This window comes from Lontra canadensis, unplaced genomic scaffold (assembly GCF_010015895.1).
Source record: "Lontra canadensis isolate GAN:19392208 unplaced genomic scaffold, GSC_riverotter_1.0 scaffold161, whole genome shotgun sequence".
Classification (NCBI taxonomy): domain Eukaryota; kingdom Metazoa; phylum Chordata; class Mammalia; order Carnivora; family Mustelidae; genus Lontra; species Lontra canadensis.
The window spans coordinates 445436-471661 of NW_022631155.1; the positions used below are offsets into that span (position 1 = coordinate 445436).

At 36.8% G+C, this 26226-nt stretch overlaps 1 protein-coding gene across 3 annotated transcripts in view; it reads left to right on the forward strand.

Moving 5' to 3' along the window:
* The window catches only part of GABRA3 (gamma-aminobutyric acid type A receptor subunit alpha3), a 358344-nt gene that overhangs the window by 54935 nt on the left and 277183 nt on the right, over positions 1 to 26226 (forward strand). The window contains exon 1 of one of the 3 annotated variants that reach the window (XM_032845268.1): positions 23238 to 23255. The exons of the other annotated variants lie outside the window; for them this stretch is intronic. The gene's annotated coding sequence lies outside the window, so the exon portion shown is untranslated. Of the gene's footprint in view, positions 1 to 23237; positions 23256 to 26226 lie in introns of those variants that run through there. 3 annotated transcript variants of the gene reach the window in all.

Sequence of the window (26226 nt, forward strand, 5' to 3'; positions counted from 1 at the left end):
TGGGAATGGATATTGCAGCTTCCTCATTTCCAGCCCCATAGGAGCTAAGAGCCCAGGGCCCCATGCCTCAGTGCACCCTCAGAGAAAAGCAGTTAATCCCTCCTGTCTCCCTGGTCTCTGGCCATGCTCTGTGCTCACCCAGCCTGTGACGGAGTGTTTTTATCTCTGGTGCCCAGCCCTGCTTGGATTCTCCAAGCCCAGCAGATTCCTGCAGTGCATTCCCATGCCACTCCTCCTGGGGGAGGAAGGTGAGTCACACCAGATTTGCCACTTGTTGGGTCCCTGCCAGAAAACCAGTGGCCCAACTGTGCTGCCGATCATGGTTTAAATAATCCCAAACAGAGAGCCCACTCCTTGGCTATGTCTCTACAACCAGCTTCCCCTCTCTGACACCTGGAAGCTCTGCCACATTCAAACACCCCTGGTCTTTCTGTGACTCCACAGGTCTTGAGACCACACTGTCACTGTTAGGACCCCACCCCCTGCTTAGCCTCTGGAACAATGTCCCTCAGTGGAGCAGACTTCTAAAGGTTTTGATTTTGTGCTCCACTGCTCTCTCACTTGCTGGAAACTGGCCCCTCCCACTATGGTCTGTTTTCCCTAAGGTTGCCTCAGATTCACTTTTCTGCATGTCCTATCTTCTGGAAAGCAGTTTATTTTCTGTTCCTAGAATTGCTATTCTTCTCTTCTCTCTCCTGTTGAGTTTGTAGGTGTTCAGAATGGTTTGAGAATTATCTAGCTGAACTCCTGGGACCTGATCATATTTAGGTCTCCTACTTCTTCACAATCTTGCTCCTCCCCAATTTCCTTCCTTTTTAGGAATGAATAATATTCCTGTGTGTGTGTGTGTGTGTGTGTGTGTGTGTGTGTGTATGTATCACATTTTCTTTGTCCATTTATTTGACATTGGACGTTTAGGTAGTTTCTATATCTTGACTTTTGTGACTAATGCTGCAATGAACATGGGGGTGTATATGTCTTTTCAAGTTAGTATTTTCATTTCTTCAGATAAATATTTGTAAGTGGAATTGCTGAATCACATGTTAGTTTTATTTTTTTGTTTTGAGGAAACTCCATACTCTCTATTGCAGCTGCACCAATTTAAATTCCCACCAGCAGTACACAAGGGTTTTCTTTTCTTCACATCCTTGACAATACTTGTATTAACTAGGCCACAAACTCATTAACTTTATTGTACTGTAGTCATACAAGAATGTTTTTACATGCACTTATTTTTGTTTGTGTGTTTGTAGTTCCTTTGTATGTGTATGTTTGTAGCTCTATGCAATTTAACCCCATGTGTAGATTTGTATAACCACTACCACAATCAAGATACAGAACTGTTCAGTCACCACAAAGAAATTCCTTTGTGTTACCCTTTATGGTAGCTCCTACTACTTCCCACCCCATCTCTTTCCCTGAAAACAATCTGTTCTCTACAGTTTTGCCAGTTTGATAATACTATATAAATATAATTACAGGGGTGCCTGGATAGTGCATCCGACTTGGTTTTGGCTTAGGGTGACCAGGTACTATTGTGTTTCTGGATTTGGATGTATGAAAGCACCTTGGATAGACTTTGGTTTTGTTACCTGCAGTTGCTTTTTAGTTTTAAGGATCATGCTGGATTTATATCTGAGATTCTTGAATTTTGAAATAAAGCTGAATTGCAGAACTTTTGTGAGGGGTGTGTGAGTGAGCTGAAGAAGCAGGAAACAGGATTAATGGCTTTGGCTGGAACCAGAACACTCTGGTTTTAAGAACTACATGGTTTTTGTATTTCAGACAGCTATATCAGATTCCTAAATCCCTTAGTGCTGGTTTTTACATGACCTTATCCAAATCTCTCTGTCCTGGAGTCTCCACTGTTCTCCTAAAATGGTCACCAAGCTGACTTATTGTGAAATTATATTTCTTGTTGGTACTCAGTATTTATTCCTAGAGCCTAGGCCAGCCAGTCCTGTGCTACATGGAAGGCATCAAGCAATAATTGACCAAAAAGTACTTTTCCTTGTCACAATCATATATAACTGAATTCTCACCATCATAGTAACTCCTTCAGGAAATACTTTTTAAGTGAGCTGTGGAAATAACACTTAACCAGAAATCAGAAGTCTCTGTCCTCTGTGACACTTATTAGTTATTAGTTTGTGACCAAGTAAAAACATCTTTGTGTTTTAGATTATTATTCCTTATACAGGTTAAAAAATTCTTAACGTGCTTACCTATCAGGATTATGATAAGAATAAAATCTAATATAATAAATGGCAAAATATATCATAAATGTACGATCGAAATAATTGTTACTGTAACTTCATTTACAACCATTTACTGGATGCCCATTATATGGTTTACTCAATTGTATATATAATGTACATAATATGTGTTATATATTATATATTAGTATAATTCATATTATATATATAATTTTTCTCATGAAATAATCACACAGTCCAAAAGTAACAGCTATTATTATCCTTTTCTTTGAGATGAAAAGACTAAGTTTATTTCTATTGATGATACAATGAACTATAGAAAATCTAGCAGTTTAAAAACACACACTTGTTTTTGACTCACAGCTCTGTAGGTTGGAAGTTTGGTCACCTGAGGTGGGTCCTCTGCTTCAGGAGCCTCATAAGGGTGAAATAAAAATGTTAGGGCTGCATTTCTTTTTGAAGGCTTTGGTGATATATCTGCTTCCAAGCTCATTCAGATTATTGACCAATATCAGTTCCATGTAGTTGTTGAACTGAGGTACCTGTTTCCTAATTGGCTGTTAGCCAGAGATATTCCTCAGCTTCTAGGGGCCACCTGCCTTCCCTGGCACAAGGATCCTTTCATTCTCAAAAGCAGCAACAGAGGATTGAGTTACTCTCACACTTTGAATCTATTTTGCCTCCTCTTCTGTTCTTAGGAGCCCATGTGATTACACTGGGATCATCTAGATAACCCAGAATGATCTCTTTTAAGGTCAGTTGATTATTAACTGATTCCATCTGTAAAGTCTCTTTGACCATGTAGTGTTAATATATTCATAGGCCTAATACTAGGGAGTAAAAGATCATTGCTACCATACATTTTATTTAATTTTAAATGAACACATTTAATTTTAAAGTCTATATTTTAAACTTAAATTTTGTTGGTTAACATACAAGACGATATTGGTTTCAGGAATAGAGAATTCAGTGATTAATCACTTACATACAGCACCCAGTGCTCATCACAACAAGTGCCCTTCTTCATGCCCATCACCCATCTGATCCATCCTTCCCCTCCATCAACCCTCAGTTTGTTCTCTATTATTGAGAGTCACTTATGGCTTATTCTTAAAGATAGCTAATAATAAATTATAAATAGAAATTATTAAAAAATAAATAATAGAACATAAATATTTCATACATTTCAAAGTAATGTGTATATATGTGTGTGTTTGTATATATGTGTATCTTCTCTGCTTAAGGGAAAAGATATGCCTTACGAAATTTCTCTGTCCCAGATTTGTACTTCCAATGTTGAGTTTCCCGCTGTATGTTATTCATTTTAGCTCTTCAGTATAAAGGCTTTGATTCCTACTACAGAAGGTGGTGTTGGTCTATCTAATGATATATTTGTCAAAGAAGTAAACTACCAAGGTTCACTTATATTTTAGATGCAGGGGTTCCCAGAGCTTGAAAGTTATTCCTACAGAGTCTTCCTTTCAACTATTACAGAATTGCCAAACCACTTTTAACTCTAACTTCTTTCTCTATTCACTAGCATCAATGTTGTTCTCTATTTTTACTGTCCTTTACCCCTTTGAGCCTAATATGCACCCAGAAACCAGAATTCTCTCCCCAACATACAGATATATTTGTGTCACAACATTCTTCAGCAGTTTTTCTTCTCTAAAAATTAAATCTAAGCTCTTTATAGTGGTTTGCAAGACCATGCATAAATTGGTTGCGTTTACTTATTTCTAGCCATCTCCTCCTCCTGTTTTTGTTCCAGAAGTACTGAACAACTTTCATATTTTTCAGCATAGTGTGATCTCTTGTCCCTTTTGATATGTGATAGCAAAATCTTTTTTTTTTTTTTCACTTTGAACTTTTTGAGTTCATCATTCAGGTCTCTGTTTAAATGTTACTTCCTCCATTATATCTTCCTTTATTCCCCCAAACTCAGTTTAAATGTTTTTTTTTTTCTATATTTTCATTACACTCTGTATTTTCTCTATCATTGCACTTTTATCATACTTTACTGTAATTTCTGGTTCTCCAAGTAAAATATCAACTCCCTGAAGGTGAACCTCATGTCTATTTTATTAAATTTTGTATTGTCAGAACTTAACATGATTGTGAAATAGTTTGCTCAGAATATGAATAAATGAATAAAACCTGGTGTCTCCTCAAGCACTTACTCTCCTAGTCTGAGTGGGTGTGATGATGAATTTCTATTTTCTTAAGACACAAAAATTGGGACTAGGATTAACCCTTCATAACCCTTCTTTGCCCCATCCCTGATCTGAATGGTCTTTACTAGTCTAAGAAGTTTACCTCTTGGGAATTGTGCTCTAACCTGACCAGATGTTAGTTCTCTCTAATCTAACAATCAAAGTTTTATTGTGTTTTCTGAGGCTTTAAAGGTTTTCTCCTTGCAGTATGACAAAATATTGGTATATCATCACTATTTCCAAAAGCATCTTGGAAATACTTTCCCACACCATGGTTCTTTTTTTTTTCTTTTTTAGTTGTGAATGACAGTATTTTATTTATTTATTTATTTAAATTCAATTAGCCAACATATAGTACATCATTAGTTTTTGATGTAATGTTCAATGATTCATTAGTTGCATATCATTTATGCAACCATATCATTTATGGTTCTGGGTGCATATAACATCCAGTGCTCATCACATCATATGCCTTCCTTAATGCCTGTCACCCAGTTACCACACCCTTCCTCCCACCTCTCCTTCTGCAACCTTCAGTTTGTTTCCAAGAGTCAAGAGTCTTTCATGGTTTGTCTCCCTCTCTGATTTCTTCTTATTCACTTTTCCCTCTCTTCCCCTATGATTCCATGTGCTATTTCGTACGTTCCACATATGAGTGAAACAATATGATAATTGTATTTCTCTGATGGACTTATTTTCACATAACATAATTCCCTCCAGTTCCATCAATGTCAATGTAAATGGTAGGTATTCATCTTTCTGATGGCTGAAAAATATTCCATTGTATATATGAACGACATTTCTTTATCCACTTATCTGCTGAAGGGTATCTCCTTCCACAATTTTGCTGTTGTGGGCATTGCTGCTATACACATTGTTGCTATAAATATTGTTTCACTACATTTTTTATCTTTGGGGTAAATATCCAGTAGTGCAATTCCTGGGTTGTAGGGTAGCTCTATCCTTAAGTTCTTGAGGAACCTTCATACTGTTTTCTACACTGGCTATATCAGCTTGCATTCCCACAAACAGTGTAAGAAGGTTTCCCTTTCTCCACCTCCTTGCCAACATTTGTTGTTCCCTGTCTTCTTAATTTTTGCCACTCTAACTGATATAAGGTGGTATCTCATTGTGGATAAGTGTCTGTTCATGTCTGTTGCCTATTACTTGACTGGATTATTTGTCTCTTGGGTGTTGAGTTTGAGAAGTTCATTATAGATCTTGGATACCAGCCCTTTATCCATAATGTCATTTGCAAATACTTTCTCCCATTCCATAGGTTGCCTTTTAGTTTTGTTGACTGTTTCCTTTGCTGTGCAGAAGCTTTTTATTTTGATGAAGTCCCAAAAGTTAATTTTTGCTTTTGTTTCCCTTGTCTTTAGAGACACATCTTGCAAGAATTTACTGTGTCCGATATTGAAGATGTTACTGCCTGTGTTCTCTAGGATTTTGATGGATTCTTGACTCATATTTAGGTCTTTCATCCATTTTGAATTTATAGGTCTTTCATACATTTTGAGTTTACGTTTGTGTATGGTGTTAGAGAATGGTCTAGTTTCATTCTTCTGCATGTGGCTGACCAGTTTTTCCAGCACCATTTATTGAAGAGACTATCTTTTTTTTTAATTGGGTGGTCTTTCAGCTTTGTCAAAGATTAGTTGACCATAGAGTTGAGGGTCCATTTCTGGGTTCTCTATTCTGTTCCATTGATCTCTGTGTCTGTTTTAGTACCAATACCATGCTGTTTTGATGATCACAGCTTTGTAATAGGGCTTGAAGTCAGGCATTGTGATAACCCCAGATTTGGTTTTCTTTCTCAACATTCCCCTGGTGAGTGGGGGTCTTTTATGGTTCCATAGAAATTATACGATTGTTTGTTGAAGCTCTGTGAGAAATGTTGATGATATTTTGATAGGAATTGCATTGAATGTGTAGATTGCTCTGGGCAGCACAGACATTTTCACAATGTTTATTCTTCCAATCCATGAGCATGGTATGTTTTTCCATCTCTGTGCCTTTCCTCAATTTCTTTCATAAATGTTCTGTAGTTTCTAGTGTACAGATCTTTTACCTCTTTGGTTAGGGTTATTCCTAGGTATCTTAGGGTTTTGGGTGCAATTATAAATGGGATAGATTCCTTAATTTCTCCTTCTTCAGTCACATTGTTAGTGTATAGAAATACAACTGATTTATGTGCATTGATTTTGTATCCTGCCACGTTGTTGAATTCCTGTATGAGTTCTAGCAATTTTGGGGTGGAGTTTTTTGGGTTTTTCCCATGAAGTATCATGTCACTTGCAAAGAGTGAGAGTTTGACTTCCTTGCCAATTTGAATGCCTTTTACTTCTTTGTGTTGTCTGATTGCTGAGTCTAAGACTTCTAGTATTATATTGAACAAAAGTGGTGAAAGTGGGCATCCCTGTTGTATTCCTGACCTTAGGGGAAAAAGCTCTCAGTGTTTCCCCATTGGGAATGATACTTGCTGTGAGCTTTTCATAGACTGATTTTATGATATTGAAGTATGTTCCCTCTATCCTTATATTTTGAAGAGTTTTAATCAGGAAAGGATGCTATATTTTGTCAAATGTTTTCTGCATCAATTGAGAGGATTATACAGTCCTTTTCTTTTATTAATGAGCTCTATCATGTTGATTGATTTGTGAATGCTGAACCACCCTTGCATCCCAGGAATAAGTCCCACCTGGTCATGGTGAATAATCCTTTTAATGTACCATTGGATCTTACTGGCTAGAATCTTGGTGAGTATTTTGGCATCCATGTTCATTAGGGATATTGGTTTGTAAATCTCCTTTTTTGTGGGATCTTTGGTTTTGAGATCAAGGTAATCCTGGCCTTATAGAACGAGTTTGGAAGTTTTCCTTATGTTTCTGTTTTTTGAAACAGCTTCGGTGGAATAGGTATTATTTCTTTAAAGTTTTGGTGGAGTTTCCCTGGGAAGCCATCTGGCCCTGGCCTCTTATTTTTTGGGAAGTTTTTGATTACTGTTTCAATTTCCTTGCTTTTATTGGTCTGTTCAGATTTTCTATTTCTTTCTGTTTCAGTTTTGGTAGTTGATGAGTTTCTAGGAATGAATCAGTTGCTTCCAGATTGCTTAATTTGTTGGTATATTTTCCCATAATATGTTCTTTTTTTAATTTTTTTTATTTTTTATAAACATATATTTTTATCCCCAGGGGTACAGGTCTGTGAATCGCCAGGTTTACACACTTCACAGCACTCACCATAACACATACCCTCCCCAATGTCCATAACCCCAACCCCCCTCTCACCCCCCTCCCCCCAGGAACCCTCAGTTTGTTTTGTGAGATTAAGAGTCACTTATGGTTTGTCTCCCTCCCAATTCCATCTTGTTTCATTAAATCTTCCCCTACCCCCTTAACCCTCCATGTTGCATCTCCACTCCCTCATATTAGGGAGATCATATGATAGTTGTCTTTCTCTGATTGACTTATTTTGCTAAGCATGATACCCTCTAGTTCCATCCACATGTCGCAAATGGCAAGATTTCATTTCTTTTGATGGCTGCATAGTATTCCATTGTGTATATATACCACATCTTTTTTACCCATTCATCTGTTGATGGACATCTAGTTTCTTTCCATAGTTTGGCTATTGTAGACATTGCTGCTATAAACATTCGGGTGCACGTGTTCTTATTTTTAAAAATTTTTAAAAGATTAAAAAAAATTTTTTTTATTTGTCAGAGAGAGAGAAAGAGTGAGTGAGCACAAGCAGGGAGAGCAGCAGACAGAGGGAGGGAGAAGCAGGCTCCCTGTTGAGCAGGGAGCCCAATGTGGGGCTCGATCCCAGGACCCTGGGATCATGACCTGAGCTGAAGGCAGCTGCTTAACCAACTGAGCTACCCAGGCGTCCCCATAATATGTTCTTAAAATTGTATTTCCTTGGTGTTGGTTGTGACCTTTCCCCTTTAATTCATGATATTATTAATTTGTATCCTTTCTGTTTTCTTTTAGATAAGTTTATCCAGAGGTTTATTGATCTTATTAATTCTTTCAAAGAACCAGCTTCTAGTTTTGTTGATCCATTCTACTGTTCTTCTGGTTTCTGGTTTTGTTTTTTTTTTTTTTTTAATTTCTGCTCCAATGTTTATTATTTCTCCTCTCCTGCTTGGTTTAGGCTTTATTTGCTCTTCTTTCTCCAGGTCCTTTAGGTGTAAGATTAGCTTTTGATTTGGGATTTTTCTACTTATTTGAGAGAGGCTTGTGTTGCAATGTTCTTCCCTCTTAGAACCGCCTTTGCTATATCCCAGATGTTTTAAACCAATGTGTTTTCATTTTCATTAGTTTCCATGAAATTTTTAAATTCTTCTTTAATTTCCTGGTTGACCTATTTATTCTTTTAGCAAGATTTCTCTTTAACCTCTAAGTATTTGGGTTCCTTCCACATTTCCTCTTGTGATTAAGTTCCAGTTTCAAAGTGTTGTGACTGTGGTCTGAAAATATACAGAGAATAATCTCAATCTTTTGGTATCAGTTGAGACCTGATTTGTGACCAGTATGTGATCTATTCTGGAGAAAGTTCCATGTGCTCTCAAGAAGAATGAGTATTCTGCAGGTTCTGCACATGTGTATTCTTCACACATGAGTATTCTTCAGGTTCTGCACATGAACCTGAACCACAGTCATGATGTCATTATTATGGTTTTTAAACATATGTCAGTTAAGTCTGCCCATGTACAACAGTTATTTCAGCACTTACCATGGTCATCTTTTCTTTTTTTTACCTGTCTGTTGTTTTAAGTTGGAATGTTCTGTATGTATCTGTGAAGTCCATCTGGTCCAGTGTGTCATTCAAAGTCCTTGTTTCTTTGTTAAACTTTTGCTTAGATGACCTATCCATTGCTCTGAGTAGGGTGTTGAAGTCCCCTACTATTAATGTACTCTTACCAATGTGTTTCTTTACTTTAGTTATTAATTGATTTATACAATTTGCTGCTCTCATGTTGGGAACATAAATATTTACAATTGTTAGATCTTGTTGGATAGACCTTGTAAGTATGATATAGTGTCCCTCTTCATACCTTACTATAGTCTTTGGTTTAAAATTTAGTTGGTCTGATATGAGGATTGTTGTCCCAGCTTTCTTTCATGTCCATTAGTATGGTAAATCATTCTCCATCCCCTTACTTTCAGTCTGGAGGTGATCTTTAGGTCTAAAGTGTCTTGCTTTTTTTTTTTTTTTAAAGATTTTTTATTTATTTATTTGACAGAGAGATATCGCAAGTAGACAGAGAGGCAGGCGGGGTGGGGGAGCAGGCTCCCTGCTGAGCAGAGAGCCCGATGTGGGACTCGATCCCAGGACCCTGAGATCATGACCTGAGCCGAAGGCAGTGGCTTAAACCACTGAGCCACCCAGGCGCCCCTGTCTTGCTTTTTTAATCCAATCTGATACCCTGTGTCTTTTGGTTGGAGCATTTAGCCCATTTACATTCATAGTAATTATTGAAAGTATGAATTTAGTGCCATTGTATTGCCTATAAAGTCCCTGTTTCTTTAGATTGTCTCTATTTCTTTCTGGTCTCTGTTACTCTTGGGGGTCTCTCTTCACTTGCAGGATCTTCCTTAATATTTCTCTCAGGGCTGGCTTGGTGGTCATATCTTCCTTTCAGTTTCTGTCTGTCCTGGAAGCTCTTTATCTCTCCTTCAATTCTGAGTTACAGACTTGCTGGATAAAGAATTCTTGGCTGCATGTTCTTCTCACTTAGTACCCTGAATATATTATGCCAGTCCTTTCTGGCCTGCCAGGCTTCTGTGGATAGGTCTGATGTTAATCTGATGTTCCTCCCTTTGTATGTAAAGAATCTCCTGCCTTGAGCTGCTCTCAGGATAGCCTTTTTTTCTCTAAAATTTGCAGGCTTCACTATTACAGGGTGTTGATCTCTTTTTATTGATTTGGGGGGCGGTCCTTTCTGCCTCTTGGACATGAATACTTGTTTCCCTCCCCAGATTAAGGAAGTTATTGGCTATGATTTGCTCAAATATGCTTTCTGGCCTTCTTGCTCTCCTTCCCCTCAGTCACACCAGTAATTATGACATTTGTTCATTTCAAAGCATCATTAAATTCTTGAAACCTTTCTTCATGGGCTCTGAGTTGTCTTTTTCTCTTTTCCTCCATTTCCTTCCATTCCATCAGTCTGTCTTTTAGATCACTTACTCTCTCTTCTGCCTTATTCACCCGAGCTCTTAGAGCATCCAATTAGGCTATTTCAGTTATGACATTTTTATGTTAGGACTGATTAGATCTCATTTCTGCACTTAGAGATTCTCTACTGTGTTTTATGCTTTTTTCAAGCTCAGCTCTTAACTTTATAATTGCTATCCTGAATTCCATCTCTGACATCTTATTTTTATCCATATAGATTAGCTCTTTGGCAGAGAACATTACCTCTGGTTCTTTCTTTTGTGGTGAGTTCTTCCTTCTAATCATTTTACCCAGGGAATAATGGGTGATTGACTGATCAGAGTCCAAAACATCCACCATGACCCATGCATAATGCATCCTAGGCAAATCTGGGGTAGTCAGAAACCAAAACAGAAAAGCACACAAAAAGCAAAACAGAACAAACAGGAAAAAGAAAAAAAAAATGTGTGGCAGTGGGAGAGAAGAAAGACTATAATCTCTCAGGGTGGACAAAACAGTGATCCACTTGTTCCTGAGTGAATTTTGGTCTGTGTGTTAGAAGATGCTACCTCCCAAAATTGCAAAGGAAGCAAAACTTATCTATATAACAAAATAAAATCAAATAAAGTAAGGACTAAAATGAAACCTATATCTATTAAATGTAGATGTAAAAAACAAAAGTCAAAAATGAACTTAAAAACATAAATTGGTAAAATAAACTAGCTGAAATGGGGAAAAGATAAAAAAAAAAGTGGAAAATTGTAGACTGAAAGATAACCGAGTTGTGAGAAAAAAACCTCAAGCTATTTTCCACTGGTGCTGGAGTTTTAGTCTTGTATGACCTGTAATCTAGTTTGCACCTATTCTTTCAGATTGTCCTCTGTCGGGGGGGGACCTTCTGTGCTGCTTCTTAGGGGTCTTTGACTGGGCAGATTTGTGCCATCCCTTGCCAGGGGGCAGGGATCACTGTAAGCTGGTCCTCCATGTGGCTTTTGTTTCCTGGAGGCTTTCCATGCCTCTTTAGTGGACCAGAATAAAAACGGCCATGACCCAATCTCCAGCCCAGAACTAAAGGTCATGGTCCCACCTCTTCAATAAACCATCTGGGAAAAACAGTCCTTACCTTCATCTGTGCCAAATTCTGCAGACTCTTGAACCACACCATAGTTCTTTGCTTCTTTTCTATGTTCCTTCCTATGGCCAGCTGATTCCCTTCCATGTTTATTTGCCTATGCACTGTGGTATTATGAGCATACAATGTGATTGTATGCTTTTGTACTGAGGGCCACCTACTCCTGCACCATAACCATTTGCTTATGCACCATAGCTATCTGAACTTGCATTTTCATGTACTTTGGCTGCCTGTTCATGAATCTTTTTTTTTTAATTAAGCTTGTCTACTTCCACTTAAGGACAATCTGCTCCATTACTATAGTTATTTGCTTCTGCATTATGGCTCTCTCTGTCAAATTGTGGACTTAGGTTCATGTATCATGATTCTTTCATTATAATTACCTGATTCCATACAGTCAATAACATTGTAATAACATTGTATGGTGACAGATGGTGACTACACTGACTCTGGTGAGCTGTGCCTAATGCATAGTATTGTTGAATCACTGTGTTATACACATGAAATTAATAAAACATTGTATGTCAGCCATATTTCAATTAAAAAGAATATAGGAAAAATATTTGATTCTACACCTTCACTATGGCCTTTGGTTCTGGTTTCATGCCTTCTGTTACTTCTTTCCATTTTTTCTTTTACCATGGTTATCATTATCAGTAACTTGAATGTTCTTGTATCATAGACATTAAAGCAAACAAATGTCCTCTTTTGCTATGTAACATGGTCAGCTGTTAATGCACTATAGTCATTTGAATATTCACCACTATAGCCACCTACTACTGTGCTATAAGCACCTTCAGCAGCACGGTGTTCTGCGCATATGCTGAGGTTTATGTGTCATGGCACTCTGAACTTAATCATAGTGTAAGTCATTCCATGACCTTAGCACATGCCATAGTCACCTTGGCATAAATCAGAGGGAACCGATCCTATATTTAAGTTATATCTAAGGTTTTCTTCCCTTGAAGCATACCCTTGCCACTTTAATGTGAATCTCTATACTTTAGACATTCTTCTCTTCCTTAATCATAAGTATAGCAAGAGCTTATGCACATGAACCTGAACCACAGTCATGATGTCATTATTATGGTTTTTAAACATATGTCAGTTAAGTCTGCCCATGTACAACAGTTATTTCAGCACTTACCATGGTCATCTTTTCTTGATATTCTTATTCTTTGGGTAGAGGCAGGGCCTATAACTTCCATGTTATCTATAACTTGCATTTTTGGTAGTTTACCTTAACACTGACTGCAACATTATATACTTCTCCTGGAGATTTCTGTCACTGTAATATGACTACTAGCTCATGAATCATTTTCTTGATATATTATATTATTTAAATGTATATATCAATGAAGTCTTCTTGTATACAATGTTGACTACACTTATGAGATAGATACTTGTAAATGACTACACTCTACTTCTAACAGGTAAATGTCAGCACAATTTACTTGACTGATTTATATTCTATCATATATTATGGCTGACCAATAATATTTGGGGGTTTTCTGAATGTGCATTTTGTTCAGGTAGTAAAACTACCGAGAGATATTTTATATATTATGCATTTATTTGTGTGCCATGATATCTCCTTTTGCAAAAATGCCATTTTTTTTTAAAGATTTTATTTATTTATTTGATAGACAGAGATCAGAAGTAGGCAGAGAGGCAGGCAGAGAGAGAGAAAGGAAGGGAAGCAGGCTCGCTGCTGAGCAGAGAGCCCGATGCGGGGCTCGATCCCAGGACCCTGGGATCATGACCTGAGCCGAAGGCAGAGGCTTAACCCACTGAGCCACCCAGGCGCCCCGCAAAAATGCCATTTTTAAAGGGTTTCTGTAACAAAGTATAACAAACTGGGTAGCTTAAAACAATAGAAGTTTGCTTTCTCACAGTTCTTGAAGCTAAAAATCCAAAATTAAGACATTGGTAGGGCTGTACTCCCTCCAAAGGCTCTAGAAGAGGATCTATCCTTGCCTCTTCAAGTTTCTGGTAGTTGCATGTATCCTTGGTCTATGGCATCATCACTGCTGTATCTGCCTCTGTCATCACATAAAATTCTTTCTGAATTTCCCTCTTATAAGGATACCAGCCAATGGATTTATGGCCCACCCTAATCCAATATAACATTATCTTAAAAGTTGATTATATCTTCAAAGGCCCTATAACCAAATAAGGTGACATTTATAGGTACCAGGAGTTATAACTTCAAAATCTCTTTTTGGAGGGGACAAAATTCCACCCATAACAGCATCTACACTTGAAGATATTTATTTTTTAAAGCTTTTTAATAATATTTATTATTTACTTAAAAAGAATCTAAATTTTTTCATGCATGATGAAGCATTGAATAGAATTTTTAAAGTACCCAAATTGGTAGACCATTGCAATCCAGATTTAGAGTCTCTCTTGCTGAAAGATACAATGTCCTTACTGAATGGGAAAACAATATTTTGGAAAATACAGTGATTAGGACAATGAAATCTCCATCACTATCAACTGATGTTTAACAGATTCAACAATTGCTTTTCCTTCCTGTTATGGTTTATTTATCTTAATTTTGGTATTATAATATGGAAGTAAGCATTTTGTACATTATATCTCTATGAATATGGGTAATAATTATTAAATTATTATTATTTATTTTGTGAATAGTTGACACACAATGTTACATTAGTTTCAGGTGTAAAACATAGTGATTTTTAAATTATTTTTATTTTTTTATGTTATGTTAGTCACCATACAGTCCATCATTACTTTTTGATGTTGTGTTCCAAGATTCATTGTTTACATATAGCACCCAGTGCTCCATGATTTGACAAGTTTATATATCATGCTATGTTCACCAGAAGTGTAGCTACCATCTGTCCTGATACATCATTATTATAATATCATTGATTATATTTTTTATGCTGTGTTTTTTATCCCCATGATTTATTAATTCCAAAACTGGAAGCTTGTATCTCCCACTCAAAATATGATTTTATATTATGGCTTTTTAATTAGGTATTATGTCCATCTGAGTAAGTACCACAGTTTGTTCAGATACTGTTAATGTTTGAGCTTGACCTGTTATTATCTATGTTCTATGTTGTAATCATATTGGGCAGCATCGTTCCTAACTCATACATCAGTCACATCTGTCTTCCTCTACTTCAGCATTTTTCTTTGCTCCTATACCATGTCCAACTGCCCCCATATTTTGGGTACATTTATTTTTTGTTCACGGTCACACATCTATTATTTATTTATTTTTGCTTTGTTTTTGTTTTTTTTCCACTTTATTTTATTTCTTTTCAGTGTTCCAAAATTCATTGTTTATGCACCACACCCAGTGCTCCATGCAATATGTGCCCTCCATTATACCCACCACCAGGCTCACCCATCCCCCCACCCTCCTCCCCTCCAAAACCCTCAGTTTGTTTCTCAGAGTCCACAGTCTTTCATGGTTTGTCTCCCCTTCTGATTCCCCTCATCTCACTTCTCCTCTCAATTTATTTTTTTATTGCTATTATGAGTTTTTATTAATTTATTTTCAGCATAACAGTATTCATTGTTTTTGCACCACACCCAGTGCTCCATGCAATCTGTGCCCTCTCTAATACCCACCACCTGGTTCCCCCAACCTCCCACCCCCTGCCACTTCAAACCCCTAAGATTGTTTTTCAGAGTCCATAGTCTCTCATGGTTCACCTCCCCTTCCAATTTCCCCCAACTCCCTTCTCCTAACTCCCCTTGTACTCCATGCTATTTGTTATGCTCCACAAATAAGTGAAACCATATGATAATTGACTCTCTCTGCTTGACTTATTTCACTCAGCATAATCTCTTCCAGTCCCGTCCATGTTGCTACAAAAGTTGGGTATTCATCCTTTCTGATGGAGGCATAATACTCCATAGTGTATATGGACCACATCTTCCTTATCCATTCATCCATTGAAGGGCATCTTGGTTCTTTCCACAGTTTGGCGACCGTGGTCATTGCTGCTATGAACATTGGGGTACAGATGGCCCTTCTTTTCACTACATCTGTATCTTTAGGGTAAATAACCAGTAGTGCAATTGCAGGGTCATAGGGAAGCTCTATTTTTAATTTCTTAAGGAATCTCCACACAGTTCTCCAAAGAGGCTGCACCAACTTGCATTCCCACCAACAGTGTAAGAGGGTTCCCCTTTCTCCCACATGTTGTTTCCTGTCTTGCTAATTTTGGCCATTCTAACTGGTGTAAGGTGATATCTCAATATGGTTTGAATTTGAATCTCCCTGAGGGCTAGTGATGATGAACATTTTTTCATGTGTCTGATAGCCATTTGTATGTCTTCATTGGAGAAGTGTCTGTTCATATCTTCTGCCCATTTTTTGATATGATTATCTGTTTTGTGTGTGTTGAGTTTGAGGAGTAGAAACAATCATCAGAAGTTATTATCAACAGTTATATGCCAATAAGCCAAGCAACCTAGATGAAATGGATGCATTCCTGGAAAACTATAAACTCCCAAAATTGAACCAGGAAGAAATTGACAACTTGAATAGACTGATATCTAGTAACAAGATTGAAGCAGTGATCAAAAACATCCCAAAAAACAAGAGCCCAGGACCTGATGGATTCCCTGGGGAATTATACCAAACTTTCAAAGAAGAAATAACACCTATTCTCCTGAAGCTGTTTCAAAAAATTGAAGCAGAAGGAAAACTTCCAGACTCTTTCTATGAAGCCAGCATTACCCTGATCCCCAAACCAGGCAAAGACCCTACCAAAAAGGAGAATTTCAGACCAATATCACTGATGAATATGGATGCCAAGATTCTCAACAAGATCCTAGCAAACAGGATCCAACAGCACATTAAAAAGATTATCCACCATGACCAGGTGGGATTCATTCCTGGGCTACAAGGATGGTTCAACATTCGCAAATCAATCAATGTGATAGAACAGATTAATATGAGAAGAGAGAAGAACCACATGGTCCTCTCAATTGATGCAGAAAAAGCTTTTGACAAAATCCAGCATCCATTCCTGATTAAAACACTTCCAAGTATAGGGATAGAGGGAACATTCCTGAACTTCATCAAATCTATGAAAGACCCACAGCAAATATCATCCTCAATGGGAAAAAGCTTGCAGCCTTCCCGTTGAGATCAGGAACACGACAAGGATGCCCACTCTCACCACTCTTGTTCCACATAGTATTAGAAGTCCTAGCAACAGCAATCAGACAACAAAGAGAAATAAAAGGTATCCAAATTGGCAATGAAGAAGTCAAACTCTCTCTCTTTGCAGATGACATGATTCTTTATATGGAAAACCCAAAAGACTCCACCCCCAAACTACTAGAACTCATACAGCAATTCAGTAACGTGGCAGGATACAATGCCAATGTATAGAAATCAGTGGCTTTCTTATACACTAACAATGAAAATACAGAAAGGGATATTAGAGAATCGATTCCATTTACTATAGCACCAAGAACCGTAAGATACCTGGGAATAAACCTACCCAAAGAGGTAAAGGATCTGTACTCGAGGAACTACAGAACACTCATGAAAGAAATTGAAGAAGACACAAAAAGATGGAAGACCATTCCATGCTCTTGGATTGGAAGAATAAACATTGTTAAAATGTCTATACTGCCTAGAGCAATCTATACTTTCAATGCCATTCCGATCAAAATTCCACCTGTATTTTTCAAAGAGCTGGAGCAAATCATTCAAAATTTGTATGGAACCAGAAGAGACCCCGAATCACTAAGGAAATGCTGAAAAACAAAAATAAAACTGGGGGCATCACGTTACCTGATTTCAAGCTTTACTACAAAGCTGTGATCACCAATACAGCATGGTACTGGCACAAAAACAGACACATAGACTAGTGGAACAGAGTAGAGAGCCCAGATATGGATCCTCAACTCTATGGTCAAATAATCTTTGACAAAACAGGAAAAAATATACAGTGGAAAAAAGATGGTCTCTTCAATAAATGGTGCTGGGAAAACTGGACAGCTATATGTAGAAGAATGAAACTCGACCATTCTCTTACACCGTACACAAAGATAAACTCAAAATGGATAAAAGACCTCAACGTGAGACAGGAATCCATCAGAATCCTAGAGGAGAACATAGGCAGTAATCTCTTCGATATCAGCCATAGCAACTTCTTTCAAGATATGTCTCCAAAGGCAAAGGAAACAAAAGCAAAAATAAACTTTTGGGACTTCATCAAAATCAAAAGCTTCTGCACAGCAAAGGAAACAGTCAAGAAAACAAAGAGGCAACCCATGGAATGGGAGAAGATATTTGCAAATGACAGTATAGACAAAAGGTTGATATCTAGGATCTATAAAGAATTTCTCAATTTATTTTTATTGGATATTTTCTTGTGATATGTCCTCTTGTATCATCATTCATACTTCATATTTTGGGTTTATCAGGATATACATCATGATAAAATACTCAAATGCAAGAGGTAGATGTTTATGTACTAGAGCCATCTGATATGGTATGGGGTCTCATTTTGCACCATTGTCACCTTATCCTTGAGTAAAAGAACTGGATTATGTATTATGGATATCCTGCAGTTGGATATCCAACTGTTTGTGTATAGTATATGTTTACTCATTGACTATATCCATCTATCATCTATCTATCTATCTATCTATCTATCATCTATCATCTATCTATCTATGATCAAAGTTGTTAGTCTATCATAAGTATGTAAAAAAAGCATCATGATTATATGTGTATAGAATGACAGCTTCTATAACATTGATATTTGCTCTTATATTGTGGCCATTAGTTACTATACAATGGTTGTTTCTCCCATGTGTGTTGTCTACTCTTGTATCATGTCTACTAACTGTATTATAGCTGTTAGCTCAGGTAATGGCATCATTTGAATATATAACAGGTTCAAACAAAAATTCTGGATATTCACCATGATTATTTTTAATTAGGCATTATGCCCATCTGAGTCTCCTTTTGTACCACTGTCATCTTCTCCTGGACCAAAGTCATTCACTGCTTTTTTGGTGATTTTTTATCATGTATCATATCTGAGGAAGAATCATACCACATTTATTTCTATACCATGTACATCTGTGCCTGTATTGTAATTGACAACTTATGTCCTACAGGTGTGTGGGTGTGATCTGCTCCTGCACCAATGCCATACATTCCAGTAACTAAAAAAATATTATCTGAGCAGTTTTTTACTCTATGGTTCTTTGTTGGTTTACCATATGGGTCCCCTCTTTTATATATGAATTGACTCATTCTCCGTGATAGTCTAAACATGCATAATGAATTTCTGCTTGTATGCTGTGTTTGAAGTTATTACTATGCATTTCCATTTTTTAAAAAGATTTAAATTCAATTAGCCAACTTATATATACATTTCCAATTAAACACTATGCTTGTTTGAAAATACACTATCATTCTCTACTTTTATTCTGGAAATTACTATTTTGTACCATGTATATTAGTTTGTACACCATGGATTTGCTACTGCAATGAGTTTTCTCTCCTTTTTCATCACTGTCTACTCCTATAACCTGGATGTTGTTCACATTGCAGGTTCTTCTATGTGTGCATCATGGTCAAATGCTCAGACTCCTTGGTGGTTGCTTATGTACCATGAATGTTTGAACATGTGCTGTGGTGTCTACTTGTGCAGCATCACCATCTGCTTCTGGAACAAAGCCATTCATTATTCTGTTTTTTTTTTTTATTCTATCGTATCTCTTAAAAGAATCATAGCATATTGTCATTTATTGTAGTATTTAAGAGAATGGGTAGTGGATCCAAAATGACTGGATTTGAATCCTGAATTATCCACTTACTAGATGTGGGATCTTGGGCTTATCAATACACATTTCTATGCTTTATTTTCTTGCAAAATGATAAAAATAATACCTCATAAGCTTGTTATGAGGATTATATGAATTATTATACATATAAATTTCAAACACTCCCTGGCATGTAGTAAGATATATGTGATGATGATGATGATAAATGATACCATGTCTCTTGATTCTCAGCTCAAATTCTGGAGTTCTGTAGGTGTGCATTATGGCATAATGCTCAGACACTTGTACTAGTGTTTAATGCACTATGGTATGAGCATATGCCATTGAGTGTCCCTTTGAATAACTTCTATCTGCATTATCCTATTAGCTCCTGCACTATTGTTTTCAGCTGTTTTATCATCACTATCTCTCCTAATATCCTTGTTCATTTGCTTGTATATTTGGGTCATCAGCTCCTTTTCTTGGGATGTCTGGATATACATCACAGTAAAATGCTCAAACGTCAGTGGTAGTGGTTTATGCACCATGATTACCTGAGCATATGCCATGATATCCCCCCTAGAACTATTGCCATATGATGCTGGCCTAAAAAAATGTATTCATGTATTATGTTTCCTTTATTCATATGCTCAGTCTATCTAAGCATATTCCATTTCATGTGGCTTCTGTATCACATCCACGTGTTTTTGTATTCTAGGTTTTTGCTCATGCATCATGGTTGTCTGAACATATGGCATGCTTGTATACACATATCCCATGGTTCCTGAGCAGAAAACTTCATTGCCTGCTGCTCTACAGGGAAATGGTGTTTCATGCATCATGTGTATCAGTTTATGCTTTACGGTAATTTGCTCCTTCCATGGCTCTCTACTCCTTGATCACTCCTGCCTTTTTCTGCACTGTATGTATTCAAAGATGATAAATGTTATTGCTTGTCTGAGTGTGCCTTACACTGAGTGACACTGGCTTATCTGAGTGTGCATCACAGTTAAATGTCTGTGGTGGCTGTTCATGCACCTGGTTACTTAAACATGTACCATAATTTCACTTGTGTCATCATTGCTGTTTGCTCTTAAGGAAATATTTGGTGTTTTTTAAAATCACCAACTGTATCCGTTTCAGGAAGCATACTGGCATGTCTTTTTGCTTCTGTATCATTGCTATTGATTCACGCCATGGGGTTGTGTAGGTAATCTTCATAAGCAAATGCTCAAATACTAGTTGTGACTGTTATCTGAGTATTTGGTGTCAGGTCTCCTTTTGCGTATCTGACTTCTACTCATGGACAAAACTATTCAGTCCTCCACTATGGCTTTTTTGTAAGGCACAATATCTGAGTACCAGACATCATGAGCACCACAACATGGTTTTTTTCACCAAAAACAAGTTTGCGCATCATATTCTATGTCTCATGGCTCCTGTATCATGATTGTTATAACATAGTATAGAGTGGTTCTGTTTACCTGTGTACATTATAATCAAATGATCAAATGCTGCTTATGGCGTTCATCGACTGTTGTGAGAACATATGCCATGGTATCTCTCTATATAACATTGACATCTGCTTCTGAGATAATCATTTACGTATTGATGTTTTGATCATGTACCATATTCATCTGTGATGTCTCCACTCGGTTATTTTCTATTGTACTTTGTCTCTTGGCTCTAAACACCTATTGGCTTTCTCTATAGTTGTATGAAAGTACATAATGCATTCTATTCTTTTATTGTGTTTGAAGTTTTACTACAGTGTTTTTTTAACCCATCACTTGTGTGAAAATGCACCATCAGTGTCTGCTTTTTACTAAAAATGAAAATTTCTGTACCATAAATATCATTTTGTGCACCATAGTTATTTACTTCAATGTGTTTACTTCCTCTTTCGTCTTCAGTATCTACTCCTATACACTGGATGTCAGCTCATGTTGCAGGATCTTCTGAGTGTGCATCGTAGTCAAATGCTCAGACTCCTGTGGTGGCTGCTCATGCACCACGGATGTTTGAGCATGTGCTACGGTGTTTACTTTTGCTACATTGCTGCCTACTCCTGGACCAAAGCCATTTGTTCCTGTACTCTGTATATTTTAATCCTGTACCGCATCCATTTGAGGAAGCATGGCACCATCAGTGTATATGTACAGTGCTGAGTCTGGTTAGAATACTTGTATTTAATCCCAGTTCTGCCATTTAATGGCTCAGTGTCCTTGCACAAGTCATTCCATCCCTTTGTGTCCCTGTTTTCTCAACTGCAAAATAATAGTAAGGATAATACCTACCTCATAGGGTTGTTGTGAGGATTCAAAATGTTAAATGTAAAATGCTTAGATTAGTGTCTGGTACGTGGTAAATGCTGATAATATTAAGTTACTATGTCTTTTTCTTTATTATGATTGTCATCTTGCATTCTGAGATGGTCTGGTTGTATGTCTCAGTCATATGCTACATTACTGGTGGTGGCTATACTTCCAACTGATGTTATGTCTTTATTGCTCCTTTTCAATAATGTCTCCCTCAATAAAGCCATTTATTGCTGTATTATATTCTTCATTACTCATCACATCTAGGGGAGCAAGAACAGCACAATAGTTGACTACTCTACCATTTGCTCCTGTATCTATATAATTGATAGTTCATATTTCAAAGCATATTGATGTGTGTCATGTTCAAACAAACAAATGATAGTAATTGATTGATTGATTTTGTATTGTGATCATCTGAGCATATATCATGGTTTTCCACCATTACCGTCTGCTCCTGGACCAAGTAATTCCTTCTGGTATTGTGAGTTTTTGATCATATATTGTGATTATCTGTGCAATTTTCTCTAAATGATTATTTTCTTTGTACCATTCTGTCTTTCCTTGTATATAAGTGTTGGCTCATTTTTCATGGTAGTCTGAATATGCATAAGGAATTTCTGTTCATATAACATGTTTGGGGTTTATAGATTTTTACTCATATACTATGATTCTGTGAAAATGTAGTTATTGTCTACTTCTGATTTAAGAATGAAATCTTCTGTATCATGAATAATAGTTTATTAATTTTGACAGCATTTGGTTTGCCTACACCTCTATCATTCTGATATCAGCCCATGTTGCAGGATAATTGGATTGTGCCTGGTAATCAAATGTCCTCCCTACTGTGGTGACTTCTCATGCATTGTGGCTGTTTGATAATGGGCCATGAATCTACTTAGGCAACAGTGTTTGCTGTCTGTATCAGCAATATAGCCATTAGTTTCTTTACTGTGTATTTTTTAATCTCTCATCATGTACATCAGATATGGCACAGCACCACTGATACATAATGAGGTTAGACTGATGTACAAGTCAGTTCCTACCTTTCTACCCTAGTTTCCTCAAACCTAAAATAACAGTAATACCTACCTCATATACTTGTTGTGAAATTAAAGTAGTTATATGTAAAGTTAGTTCCTGGTATATTATAAGTACTAAATAAGTATAAACTAGTGTCATCGTCATTGGCATTATTACTATACTAGTATTCTTTTCTCTGTTCTCTATATTAAGAGTGACAGCCTATATATTCTGAGATTGTCTTGGTTTACATTATAGTCAAATTTTAAGCACTCATGGTGTCTTTTCAACACACAGATGTGTAAGCATTTGCCATGATGTCATGTACTGGGTCATTGCCATCTGTTCCTGGACTGTTCCATGTCATCTTATTTTATAATTTCTTAAACACTGTATCAAGTCTACTTCAGTAAGTATTATTCTATGGCTTTCTCTACCTACTATTTCTAATTTCTCCTGTAACATACTTCTATGTGCATCACATTTATCTGATATGCTCATATACCACGGTTTTTGTGTATGACATAATCATGTCTACTGTTGTAATGAGATTGCCATTTTCTGTGTTATGGAAATAAGTTTATGCAGCAAATTTATTTTGAACTCTTTTTTAATGGTTTCCCATTATTGCTATCAGTTTCTATATCATCCTTTTGCCTCTGTATCCTGTCTCTCAGCATATATTTTGAATTTATTTGATTGTACATTAGAAGCTCAAGTGCCAGTGATGTTTGTTCATACCCCACTGATATTTGAAAATATACTGTGTTGTTTCCCTTTTTACTATTTTCACCTGTTTTTGCCCCCAAATTGCTGTTCCTATATTGTAGTTTTGTGATCTCATGTCATATCCATATAAACAAGCTCTAAACCATGATTCTCTGCTCCTTTAAGTTTTTGATCTCTCACCATGCTTTCATTTGTGCCTTCTGATCATTCACCACACTCATCCTCCATGTGATGTATCACAACTTTCTTAGCATGAACCATTATCATTTGATCCTGTACTGAGAATGCCCTCTTCTATACCTTTGACCATGTGTTAGCTTATGCATGTTGTTTTTTAGGTCCTGCACTATGATATTCTTCCTCTCCATCACTGCTGTCTCCTCCCACACTATCTAACTGTCTCATGACTAAGAGCTTATTTTGCAATTTTCTGAGAAACACTGTGATTATATAGTGCTCATGGTCTCCTTTTGCCTCGTTATCTGCTATATTCCTTCATATATCAATTACTGCCTACACTTGTGTGATATAGATCTGCTTTTGAATCATTACTATTTCCTCCTATATAACTATTAACTTGTTCACAGGGCTTTCTGATTGTGCCTCATTGTCAAATGCTCACACTCTAGCAGTGTATCTTCATCATGCACTGTGGTCATTTGGATATGCACCATGGAATTTCCATTTGCATTAATTCCTTTAGCTCCTGAAACAAAGCCATTAAAAAAAAACAACAAACTCATGCTCTATGTTTTTATCATGTAACAGCACTTGAGATTGCATCTTTAGTGTGTCCATTTATTCCTACACTGTGGCTGTTTCCTCCCGTTTCATAAGTTTCAGTTATGTTCTGAGATTATTTGATATGCATCATGGTCAAATTCTTAAAAAGTCATTGTTGGATATTCATGTGCCTTTTTGATCTATGCCAGGGTGGTTCCTTTTACACTGCTATCCTCTATTTCTTGGCCAAACTCATTTCTTTCATGTTTTATGCATATTTATTTCATGCAACACATATATTTCAGTAAGCAGATTATAGTATTATTTCCTTCTGTCTTAAGTTGTAGAAGTGTACTTACTTACTTACTATGTGCTAGAACTATGATTGTCTATACCAGTCCTGAGATGAGGGATTATAAGCATTAGATAACTGGCTCATGTACCATGATTGCCTGCTTTTCTATCACTATTCTCTTTTCTCATGTAAAAAATGTCTACTGTCCCATGCCTTTCAGCATGTGTTGGAGGTTTTTTGAGTGTACATCATGATCAACTGCTCAAACTTAACTGGTAACTCTGTGCACCATGGGTGCTTGAGCATATACCAGTGTACTCTTGCATTGCTGCATCTGCTCTTGAAGAAAATTCAATTGTTTTAGTATTTTTAATCATATGCAACATCTATCTTAATAATTACTATTCTATTATTATGTGCTCCTGCAGTACTATGACATGTTCCATGGTTGAATGGCTTCATGGTAACATCATGGATTCTTTCATTCACTATGGCCATCTACTCATTTACCATTGCCACTTTAACATGCATACTGAGTCTCTTAAAATATTAAGGATTTCTCATACACAATGGTTGTCAACTTATGCATATGAACATCTTCTCCTTTATGGTCAAGGTCCTTGGAACATATGTAAGTTGATAATCCATAGTTGGGTCCTGATTATTGTAATAGATCACTCATTCATGTGGTTCTATGGCTAAACTCTTAGTAATGTCTATTTATTCACTGTAGCAATCTTATATAATGCTGCTATAAACATAGGGGTTCATGTATCTCTTTGAATTAATAGTTTTGTATTCTTTGGGTAAATACCCAGTAGTGTGATTGTTGGATCATAAAGTAGTTCTATTTTTAATTTTTTTTTCAAAAAGATTTTATTTATTTATTTGACGAGACACAGTGAGAAAGGGAACACAAACAGGGGGAGTGGGAAAGGGAGAGGCAGGCATCCCACTGAGCAGGCAGCCCAATGCAGGGTTTGATCCCAGGACCTTGGGATCATGACCTGAGCTGTAGGCAGCTGCTTAATGACTGAGCCACCCAGGCGCCCCTATTTTTAACTTTTTGAGGAACCACCATATGGTTTTCCAGAGTGGCTGCACCAGTTTGTATTCTCACCAATAGTGCAAAAGTGTTCCCCTTTCTCCACATCCTCACCAATACCTGTTGTTTCTTTTGTTGATTTAAGCAATTCTGACAGGTGTGAGGTGATATATCATTGTAGTTTTGATTTGCATTTTCCTGATGATGAGTGAGTTTGAGCATCTTTCCATGTGTTTGTTAGTCACCTGCATGTCTTCCTTGGAGAGATGTCTGTACATGTCTTCTGCCCATTTTTAAGCTGGATTATTCATTTTTGGGGTGTTGAGTTTCATAAGTTCTTTATATATTTTGAATACTAACCCTTTATCAGATATGCCATTTGCAAATATATTCTCCCACTGTGTAGGCTGCTTTCTAGTTTTGATTGTTTCCTTTGTTGCACAGAAGTTATTTATTTTGTTGATGTGCCAATAGTTTATTTTTGCTTTTGTTTCCCTTGCCTCAGGAGACATATCTAGAAAATTGTTGCTACAGTTGATGTAAAAAAAATTACTGCCTTTGCTCTCTTCTAGGATTTTTATTTTGCAA